Raw genomic sequence first — 11,336 nt, forward strand, 5'->3', positions numbered from 1 at the left:
TTGTCTGTCCTCTGCCTATTCCAAGGAGGATGGCCTTCATAACTATGGGGTGTAGGTATGCAGGGGCCGCACCTTCTCTCTGCATGTGGTAGTGGAAGGACTACATGCCAGTGACGGGGAAACGGCCTGAACCAAGGCAGGGAGAAGCTGGCTTTTGTAGAGGATATGAAAGTGGTCTTGCTCAGTAAAGACTTGAGTTCCCACTACACCAGACAAGTCCTCACTAGAACCCCACAGTGAGCAAAACTCTCCTGGTCTCTGCTTTCAGTTGCTCAGAGTATGGGAGTACCTAGGGTACAGGCATGAAGGAGGTATTTTTTTTGGTGGGGTAAGGCTGGGCCCAGAGGCTTTAGTCCATCTGAATCCCTGACCTAACTCCCAGGGCCTGGCCAAGAGCTTCAGTCTGGAGTCTGTATCACACTGTTCAGCGCTCAGAGCCAGTCTGCTTGGCCAAATTCCTGCTGTGGGAACCTGGACAAGCCACTTAACTGCCCATTTAGAAGAGAGTCTATAGACAGTGCAAGTGGCTGGCCAGGGTTTGGTCTGAAAATTGGGACCAGGGCCTCTGTGTGGTCCTGGCCAGATGGACCTGCAGGGGCAGCACTGAGCTGGACACAGGATCCTGGGTGCCCTGGAGAGGATATATGGGAACCCAGAGAGAAGTGACCTACCAGCCATCCAGACTGCATGTGCAAGAGTGGTTTTTCCCTACCCATGCCTAAGCCCCTAACAGGGGATGGGGGCCTCAGTCAGAGGTTTCCCCACCCCTAGGAAAAGAAGCCCTTCCCCCTGTAAGACTGAGGAACATAAGGGGTTCTGACCACCAGAGTTCCTACTGCCTCTCTGGCTTTAGTCACTACCTACACGGTAGCCACGTGGGCTCCATCTGTGAGGTGATCGTCCTGAGCAGTTACCCTGAGCCCAACAGCTGACCCTGAATCCAGTTCTCTCCACCTCCTGGGGCACCAGGCAAGGTGCTTAGCCTCCCCCAGTCCCCACCTCCAGCCTGGTCTCACATAATTTTTCCAACAGCAGGGACATCAGTCCTGTCCACGTAGGACCCATCCCATTCCTCTAACCCTTTTGTGAGGAGAGGGAAACAGATTCAAGGCGGTCAAGGACTGACCCAAGGTCATGTTATGCAGAAATATTGACTCAACTGTGCTGAGCACAGTGTTGGACATATGACAGACCTGGGACATAATGTCACATACATATGTAAGGGTATCATAAACAGAAGTGTAGCACATAAATTGTAAATACATAGTATTTTGTTGTAAATTCCATATAGCCAGTTGTTTCACAAAAGTTTTTAGGCTCTTTTGCTGAATTCTGGTGTTAATCATCTGCCTATGCTTATAATTCAACCACAATATGAGGAAGATGCAGCTTATCTGCTTGTGTTTGTTTTTTTATGGCTGCCAAAACTATCACAAATTTGGTGGCTTACAAGAACGAATTTATTCTCACTTTTGGAGGTCAGAAATCCAGAATCACTTGTCCTTGAGCCCTGTCCACACCTTGACTTAAGAGGCTCTAGTGGGAAACCTGTCCCTTAAACTGCTGGTGGCTGTAAGCATTCCTTCACTTGTAGTTGCAACTTGTTGCTCTGCCTCTCTGGTCACATGGCATCTACTGTGTGCCACATCTCTCTGCCCCTTTTACTAGGGATGTTTTTGATTGGATAGAAGGATACCAAAATAATCTTTTAAATTACATCCTCAAAGACTTTCTTTTTATGGTGTTGGGGATGGAATCCAGGTCCTTGTGCACAAAAGTGTTCTATACTGAGCTATACTGAATTCTATACCCGCAGCCCCTCACCCTTTCTTTTTCTTTTTGGTGGTACTGGGTATTGAACCCCGAACCCTTTTGGTTTTGTTTTTTTAGACAGGGTCTCCCTAAGTTGCTGAGGCTGGCCTCAAACTTGGGATTCTCCTGTGTCAGCCTCCCCACTCACCCTTTTTCTTCATGAGGTAACATTTACAGGTTCCAGGGATGATAACCTGATAGCTTTGGTGGCCACTGTGCTTACAGGTTCCAGGGATGATAACCTGATAGCTTTGGTGGCCACTGTGCTTACCACGTTGCTCTTTTCCTCATGAATTGATTATCATAAAAGCTGATATATGACCTACTAGTTCCTCAAGAAATTATGCTAGTTGGATTGAAATCTCAATCTCAGCACTACTTTTAAATTTAATCTAAATCATTAATATTTTTTCCATGGCTTTCTCAAAACTAGATTTGTGCTGTCCAATATGGTAGCCACTGGACTCTTATCAAGCACTTGAAATGTGGCTAGTTTGAATTGAGATGTGCTTTAAGTGTAAAATAAACACCAGAATTTGAAGTTAGGATGAAAAACAATGTAAAATATATCACTGATAACTTTATATTGGTTACATGTTGAAATGATACTATTTTGAACATACTGGGTTAAATAAAATATACTATTTAAATTAATTTCACCTGTTTTTGTTTCTGTTTTGATTTTTTTTTTCTTTTTCTTTTTTTGGTGGTGCTGCAAATGGAGCCTAGGACCTCATGGGCCTCATGCATGCATGCACTCTACCACTGAGCTACATACACCACCAACCTCTGGAATTTTAAATTATATGTGGCTTGCATTATAATTCTATTGGATGGCACTGGTCTAGAAAATCAACAATGAATCAAACCTAATTTGTGGTGTTTTCGTTTCCATGGTGTAAATATCCTCATCTTGGCTGGTTTCAACATAAGGTTCCTGAACACAGAATTGTGAAGAGCTGTGCAGTAGCACACTGTTACATATCGTTTGCAGCACACAGACCAAATGGATATAAGTAAAAAGCATAGACATTTTTCTTTCTTTTGTTTTGGTATTGGGGATTGAACCCAAGAGTATGTAACTACTGAGCTACACCCTCAGTCCCTTTTTATTATTTATTTTTTATAATTTTGTTTTAGTTGTAATTGGACACAATACCTTTATTTTATTTATTTATTTTTATGTGGTGCTGAGGACTAAACCCAGCGCTGCGCACGTGCTAGGCAAGGGCTCTAACGCTGAGCCACAACCCAGCCCTTTATTTTTTATTTTGAGACAGGGTCTCACTAAAGGTGCTGAGGCTGGCCTCAAACTTGCAGTCCTTCTGCCTCAACTTCCCAAGAAACTGGGATTATAGGTGTGCACCACCATACCTGGCAGCATAGGTATTTTTCTATCTCTGCTTATTGCAAATAAAAAAACCCAAAACACTAAAGAAGTAGAATTGGGTGGAGTGGCACAACCTATAATCAACTTGAAAGGCTAAGGCAGAAGAATCACAACTTGGAGTCCATCCTGGGCAGCTTAGTGAGACCCTTATTCAAAGTTAAAAATAAAGGACTGGGCAGGGCATGATGGCACGCATTTGTAATCTCAGCAGTTTCAGAGGCTGAGGCAGGAGGATCTTGAGTTCAAGGCCAGCCTCAGCAACTTAGCAAGGCCCTAAGCAACTCAGTGAGACCCTCTCTACATAAAATATAAAAAAGGAGCTGGGGATGTGGCTCAGTGTTTAGGTGCCCCTGGGTTCAATCCCTGGTACCTAAATAAATAAATTAATAGCTGGGATGTAGCTCAGTGGTAAAGTGCTGCTGGGTTCAATTACCAGAACTGCAAAAATTAAAAAGCTGATAGAGTTGAACATAGTGGCACACACCTATAATCCCAGTGACTCTTGGACCAGAAGAATTGCAAGTTCAAGGCAAGTCTGAGCAATTTAGCAAGACCCTGTCTCAAATTTACCAAAAAAAAAAAAAAAAAAAAAAAAGGACCAGGCATATAGCTTCTTGGGTTCTCTCCCCATTATTAAAAATAAGTATATAAATAAATAAGACTTAGGGCTAGTGGGGGTGGGTGGGTAGTCAGTGGGAGCGTGCTTTCCAGGTGTGCATGAGGCCCTTGGTTCAATCCCAAGCACTGCAAAAAATAATAAATACAGCATAGATAATAGTAAATATAAAATAAGTAGGAAATATTTGGTTTTAAATATTAGTTCTGTAAGTTTTTCTTTTATTTTACAGAACTAAGGATTGACCTGGGGGTATTCTACTATGAGCCTTTAAATTTTTCATTCTGAGATTGCCTCAAACTTGTGAGGCAAACTTGCCTCAGCCTTTTGAGAAGCTGGGATTATAGGCCTGTGCCTATAATATATATGGCTTCTTAATTTTTAAAATAATTTCAATTTTATATCATCTAATTTTTCCCTCCCTGCTCCTGCAGTGCTGAGGATTGAACTTGGAGCCTGGCACATGCCCAGCAATCTCACTGCTGCTGAGCTATGTCCCCAGCCCCTAGTTTTCAATAATGACCATTTAACAGCTGACTCACACATTTTTTTTTTTAATTGGGGATTGAACCCAGGGTTGCTGTACCACTGAACCACATTATTGTGAGATTGAGCTTGTTGAGTTGCCCAGGATGGCTTCAAACTTGGGATCTTCCTGCCTCAGGCTCCCAAATAGTTGGGATTATAGGTGTGTGCCATAGCACCTGGCTCAACAAAAATTTGCCAATTGAGTCTTGCAAGTAGCGCCAGCATACCACTAGGCTTCTGAACAGAGAAAGGATGATATGCAGATTTAGGGTCCCTCAGGCTGCTGTGTTGAGGACAGTCAAAATCAATACAAAAGCCACTGCGTTGGTGAGGGACTAAGGTGTGGAATATGGGAGTTGGGTCCTCAGGTCTGTGTGGTGGAGGTGTGTTGAAGCCTTTGGACTATGTCAAAGTTGGGGTTCCCCCTGCTAGGTATCAGGTGCTCATTGCTGCAGTTCCCCTTGTGCCCACAGCGTGGCAGCAAAGCCTGAGTCATGGGGCCTCACTGTGAAGGCCAAGGGATGACTATCTTTTGGTCTAGATGGGGAACCTAAGTCCCCGAACCTGCTACACGTTATCCAGAGGCAAGAACTCAGGTTCCCTGCTGCTTCTGCCCTGCTCCTCCAGGGTCCTCAGGCCACTGAAACCTGAGGGGCAAGCAGAGGCCCAAACATCAGGTAACCCCCAGACCAGAGGGCAGAGCTGTGGGCAGCAGAGCTCCCAGCCTGGGTCTCACAGCTCCTTGGGGGACCCTTATGCACCTTTCACATGCCAGTCAGTGACCTCTGCCTCAGGAAGCTCTGCTGGAAGCTACTTTTGCTGGCCCTCCTCAGAGATATTCCTGGGCTTCCCCAGACCACTGGCTTCCTTCAACAGCCAGAGGCCACTGTGTGGTCACAATGTTTCCATGTCAGGCTTGGAGACTGGGACCTCACTTCCACCCTTACCCTTTCCTCACTGTGCACGAGGCCCTTTTACTTATTGTCTCATTGAATTCTTACCACAACCTCTAAGACCTCACTTAGGACCAATCAAATTCGGAGTCTACTAGCTGTGTGACTCGGGCAAAGGACTTAACCTTCAGTTTCTTCCTGAATAAAATGGGGACAGGACTGAAGAACCGATGACAGTGTCTGGCACGGACCAAGTATTTAGGGTTAATAAATGGTAGCAATCAATATTATCCCCCATTTTTCAGATGAGAAAACTGAGGCCCAGAAAAGTGAAGTGGCCGAGGGAGACAACATTAGAACTTGGGGCCACAGTTGGTTGAAGTGAAGCACACCTGTAACCCCAGCGATTTGAGAGGCTGTGGCAGGAGAATGGCAAGTTCAAGGCCCTCCCAGACAACTTAGTAAAACCCTGTTTCAAAATAAAAATTTTATTATTTTTTTTTTAATATTCATTTTTTTAGTTTTAGGTGGTCACAATATCTTTATTTTATTTTTATGTGGTTCTGAGGATCTTATCCAGTGCCTTACGCATGCTAGGCGAGTGCTCTACCACTTGAGCCACATCCCCAGTCCCTCAAAATAAAAATTTTAAATAAACAGGGCTATGGATGTGGTTCAGAGCCATGTCCTAACATGCAGGAAGCCCTAGGTTACATCCCCAGTACAAAAAAGGAAAAAAAAAAAAAAAAGAGAAGGGTCACAGAAAGGAAAAAATCAGAGCCTTCCTTCCTTCCAATAGGCCTGTGGCCAAGCCCCTGGAGCTTCTGAGGCAGGTGTCCCCAAGTCCCCAAAGCTTGTAGCCCAGGATTCCGGCTCCTGGCCAGTGTCAGGTCACCAGCCCCACCTGAGGAGAAGGGGCTTTGTAGCCCTGTGTTGTCTATCTTCGACTTTGGTCAGGACCCATCCCAGAGCCTGTTTCAGACTGGGGCTGCCTCCATACCCCACCTACCATCTGCTCTTTCTCTCACTGGGGTACAGAACACTGTTCACCTTCTGGATTGAGAAATACTAGAATCTACTGCTCCCTCTCCTCTGGGCCTGAGGCCAGCTTCCTTCTGCATACCCCACAAAACAAGCTACTCACTCCTGCCCCTGGCTTGGGCTGGCCAGCCAGCCGGTCAGCCCTCTGACTCCCCTTCTCTCTCATCTCTCTCCTGCCTCTTCAGGCCCTGCCCCACTCTCTAGCCTGAGACTCCACTCCAGGAATCCTTGGGCCTACAGTCCCCCACCCCCCACCCCCAGCCACCAGGAAGAAGCTGTGTGTGTGGTTCGGGCGGCTCAGCAGGGTCACTGGCCTGGGCTGGGATCTGAGCCAGCTCCTGAAAGGCAGGCCTGCCTCCTCCAGCCAGAGAAGTCTTCCACTCCCTCCTAGCCCCAGCTCTGCTGCCGCTTGGGATTCCCCCACTTGACACTCCCTGGAATCACCCCTTCTCTTCCCCTTTCCTCTGCAGGGAAGTAACCAAACGACCTTAGTCCAAACCACTTTTCTACCCTCAGCTTCCAACTGCTGTCTATAAAGTGGGGTTGTCCTTGTACCTACAAGGATTGAAGGGGATGAGGCACACAGCATTTTCTGGGGCCCCTGTCTCTGAGGACACACTCAGTGCATGCCAGCCTGGGTCACAGACACCCCTAGATATCTACCTGCCCATCCACATCCTATCAACCACCACTTCCCATGGATTTGATTACTAAACTGTGATTGTTGTTTGTGTATTACTGTGTGTGTGTGTGTGTGTGTGTGAGTTTTTGTGTGTGCTGCTGGAATGGAACCATCACACACGCCAGGCACATGCTCCACCATTGAGCTACAACTCCAGCCTGTTCTGCATTTTGTAGTGATGTATTTCAAATACACCGAAAAAGACTTAAAATAAGAGAGAAGGTCACGTTAACGTGTTGTCATATTTGCTTCAGGTTATTTTGTTTTTGAGTGGTCTCACCAGGTTGTCCTGGAACTCTTGGGCTCAAGTAATCCTCCTGTCTCGGCCTCTTGAGCAGCTGGGACAAAGGCACATGCCACAGCATCTATTTCAGATCTTTTTTTTTTTTTTTAAATCTGTTTTTTGGGATTCCAGATACTTTGGAGGCGAAGGCAGGAGGATCGCAAGTTTAAGGGCAGCATCAGCAATTATGAAGACCCTGTCTCAAAATAAAAATAAAAAGGGCTGGGGGGCTGGGGCTGTCGTTCAGTGGTAGGGCACTTGCCTCGCACACATGAGGCACTGGGCTTGATCCTCAGTACCACATAAAAATAAATAAATAACACATAAAGGTATGGTCTCCATCTACAACTAAAAAAAAGGCGGCGGGTGGGGGATGGGCTGGAGATGCAGCTCAGGTGTAAAGTGCTCCTAAATGTAATTCCGGGCCACTACAAAACCAAAACAAAACCCCACCCACACCTCAGTGTTTGAGGGCTTGCCTAGCATGCACAGGAGGGCCCCGGGTATGATCCCAGCACTGTCAAACCCAACCAAACCCAACCCAATCTTCAGGGAGCTCATTCTCAGGCAAGGGGAGACAAACACACAAAGACTCCAAATAGATGGTGAGTGGGAAGCCAGCAGGGGAGGGCCTTAGGAGTGGGCCTGCTATTGCTTTCTTTTTTTTGGTTGTAGTACTGGGGTATTGGGATTGAACCCAGAGGCGCTTTACCACTAAGCCCTGTTTTCCCTTTTTATTTATTTATTTTGTGGTGTGCTTATCACTGAACTACATTCCTAGCCTATATTTTTTTTAATATATATTTTTTTTAGTTGCAGATGGACACAATATCTTTATTTTTATTTATTTCTTTTTATGTGGTGCTGAGGCTCGAACCCAGGGTCTCGTGCATGCAAGGCAAGCACTCTACCACTGAGCTACAACCCCAGCCCCCTAGCCCTGTTTTTACATTTATTATTTATTTGTTTGTTTTCCAGTACTGGGATTGAACCCAGGGGTGCTCAGTGGTATGATCTACATACACATCCAGCCCTTTTTCATTTACTTATTTATTTTGTTTTGTTTCTGTGGTGCTGGGGACTGAAACCAGTACCTTGTGCATGCTAGGCAAGCGCGCTACCACTTGAGCCACATCCCCAGCCCCTTCTTCCCCTTATTTCTTAAGACAGGGTCTCACTAACTTACTGAGGCTGGCCTCAAACTTTCGATATTCTGGCCTCATCCTCCTGAGTTGCAGAGATTACAAGTGCATGCCAACGCCACCATGCCTGGCTCAATATTTTTGAGATGGTAATCTCATTTTGTTGCCCAAGCTGGCCTTTAATTCCTGAACTTCAGGGATCCTCCCGAGGTAGCCTTCCAAGTAAATGGGACTACAAGTGCGTGCTCCTGGGCCTGGCTAAATCTGCCTTTTTAAATCAAGGATAGATCAGAGAGGTGTCATTTATCAAAACCAAGAAGGTTTTGAGGAGTTTGGTTAAGTGGAGGCCTGGGAATAGAATGTTCAAGGCCAATGCAAAGATCCTGAGGTAAGAATCCACGAGGTATGTTTAAGAAGGGGTGAAGTCATCTATCCCTGGATTGAGAGTTCTAAAACCAGCTGGCTCACAAGGTACAGACCTTGCCCGGGTCTATGTTCACATCTTGTTTTCGATTACTTCATTTAGTCCTTACTACATTTTATAGATGAGAAAAATGAGGCTCAGAGTGGATTAGTGGCTCAGCTAAAGTTACCCAGCTTATAAGATGTCTTGGGAATTGAAATCAGACCTAGGTCCCATCTCAGAGCTGGGCTGGAGACCTGGACATGGGAGGGTGGTCACCCTACTCAGGAAATGCAGAGAAGGCTGTAGCCCCTAGCCTGGCTGAAGAAGCTGGAGCAGGGATCAACTGTTCCTTCCCATGGATCTGGGCACCCTCCTACCTCCTGTATTCCCAAGAGAGGCATGGAAGCACCTTAGATGGAGGAGGACCCTGTATTCAGGTACTTGCCTGGGCTCCCCTGAGTAAGGAGCTGACTTGTCCTAGATACCTGTCCCTATCCCCTTAGGCTTCTGTAGTAATGGGCCTGGGCTCCCCTGGGTCCTGAGGGTACAGATATTCATGCCCCAGCCTTTTCCTGCCCTATGCCATCCCCGAGCCCTGCCCAGCTGTATGGGCAGGCTGGGCCACCTATCTAGCTCAATTTACCCGTTTTTATCTCAGTATACCTACTTAACTCCTTGCCCCTTAACATGATCAGATTGGGGCCAAGTTCGCTTCAGAGTTACCTAGAAAAGGGGTCAGTTTAAAAATCCAGATTCTCAGGCTCCACTCCACTGGTATTCACATTTGGGGGACCTAGAATCTGCACTGTTGACAAGAAGGGGGATTCGTCCCCCACTCCCCAGTTTTGGGGATTGAACCTGGGGGTGTTCTACCACTGAGCTACATTCCCAGCCCTTTTAATTTTGAGGCAGAGTCTCACTAAGTTGCTCAGGCTGGCCTTATGATCCTCCAGCCTCTGCCTCCTGAGTTGCTGGGATTACAGGTTATATACCACCATATCTAGCCCAAGTTCCACTTCAAAATGGAGCCAAAGGAAGGGTCAGGACTTGTCTAGAGTTAAAAAAAGGGGATCAGGGCTGGGGATGTGGCTCAAGTGGTAGTGTGCTTGCCTGGCATGCGTGCGGCCCGGGTTCGATCCTCAGCACCACATACAAACAAAGATGTTGTGTCCACCGAAAACTAAAGAATAAATATTAAAATTCTCTCTCTCTCTCTCTCTTTAAAAAAAAAGGGGGAGATCAAACAATTAACAGTAACCATGATAACAGTTAACACATACATGGCTCCTCCTATTTGCCTCGCATGTTCTAAGGATTTGACAAGTATTAATTCATTTAATCTTTACAACAACACCTCGAGGTAAATACTAGGATTAGCAGCATTTTGGGGGAAACTGAGGCAAAAAGTGCCTAACTGTAACCTGCTCCAGATGGCATACCTTCTAGATGATGGTGATGATATGAATTAACTTTGTAACACTCGTAAGAATGAGTGTTTTAAAGGCTGATGTCACTTGTGTTTGTGCCAGGGGAGCCTTTTGCATTGGGTCCTGAAGGATGAATATGAGTTCCTCAGAGGCTGAGGAAGGAATTCCAGACACACCATACAGCCAAGGCAAAAGCATGGTGGTGTGAGGTGCTCTGGTACACTGGGGAGGCCCAGTAGCAGGGCAGGGGCCAGAACCCAGGCTTCTGAGTTGAGCAAGGCGTGGTGGGCATTGGCCAGAAGCAGTCTGATTTTCTTCAATCCAGTCAGCTCTGTCCACAACTAGAGGCCCCTTGCCTTGGCCCATCTGTCTCAGCTTCCTCATCTGTGAAATTGGGATGGTATCATTTTCTTATTTCATATAATTGTTAAAGAGCATTAAATTAGTGGAAACCAGGAAACGGGTCCCCCCCACCTCTGGTGCTGAGGATGGAACCCAGGGCCCCCAGCATGCTAGGCAAGCACTGTCCCACTGAACCACATCCCCAGGCCCCAGGAAAGGATTTTGAGCAGTGCCTACCACACAGTAGGCACTTGAAAGCTTTGTTGGTATCAACTTTCTTTCCAGCTCCCTCTCCCGGTCCCAATTTCCAAAATGGGCTGAGCAAGGCTAAGTGTGGGTGGAAGTGGGCAGCCAGGTCCCTGTTGCTTGGCAACAGCCTCAGGGTCAGAGGTCAGCCCTTCCCCCTGCTCCCAGCTGGGAGGTTAGGGCCTCGCCCACCTGCCCCACCTAAAATTCTGGGACCTATCTCAGCACAGACCCTGGGCAGCTCATTCTCAGCCTGGAAGGTTATGCCTGGAGGCCACTGTCCAGATGAAAAAAGGAGGCCTGGGTGGATGGGGATAGTCAGAGAGTGGGGAGGTCTTCAGTTTTATTCAAACCCGATTCCCTTTGGAGGGAAGGACCTCCCTCCATCTCAGAAAAACCCAGATCCAATCTCAGGACACTACTGAACGCCACCTCTTGCCGGGTTCTTGTCTCTTTCTTTAGCTGATGCCACTCATAAGAATCCCTTGTGTTTGTGCCAAGGGAGCCTTTTGCATTGGGTCCTGAAGG

The sequence above is a fragment of the Urocitellus parryii genome, chromosome 7 (genome assembly GCF_045843805.1).
Source record: "Urocitellus parryii isolate mUroPar1 chromosome 7, mUroPar1.hap1, whole genome shotgun sequence".
Lineage (NCBI taxonomy): Eukaryota > Metazoa > Chordata > Mammalia > Rodentia > Sciuridae > Urocitellus > Urocitellus parryii.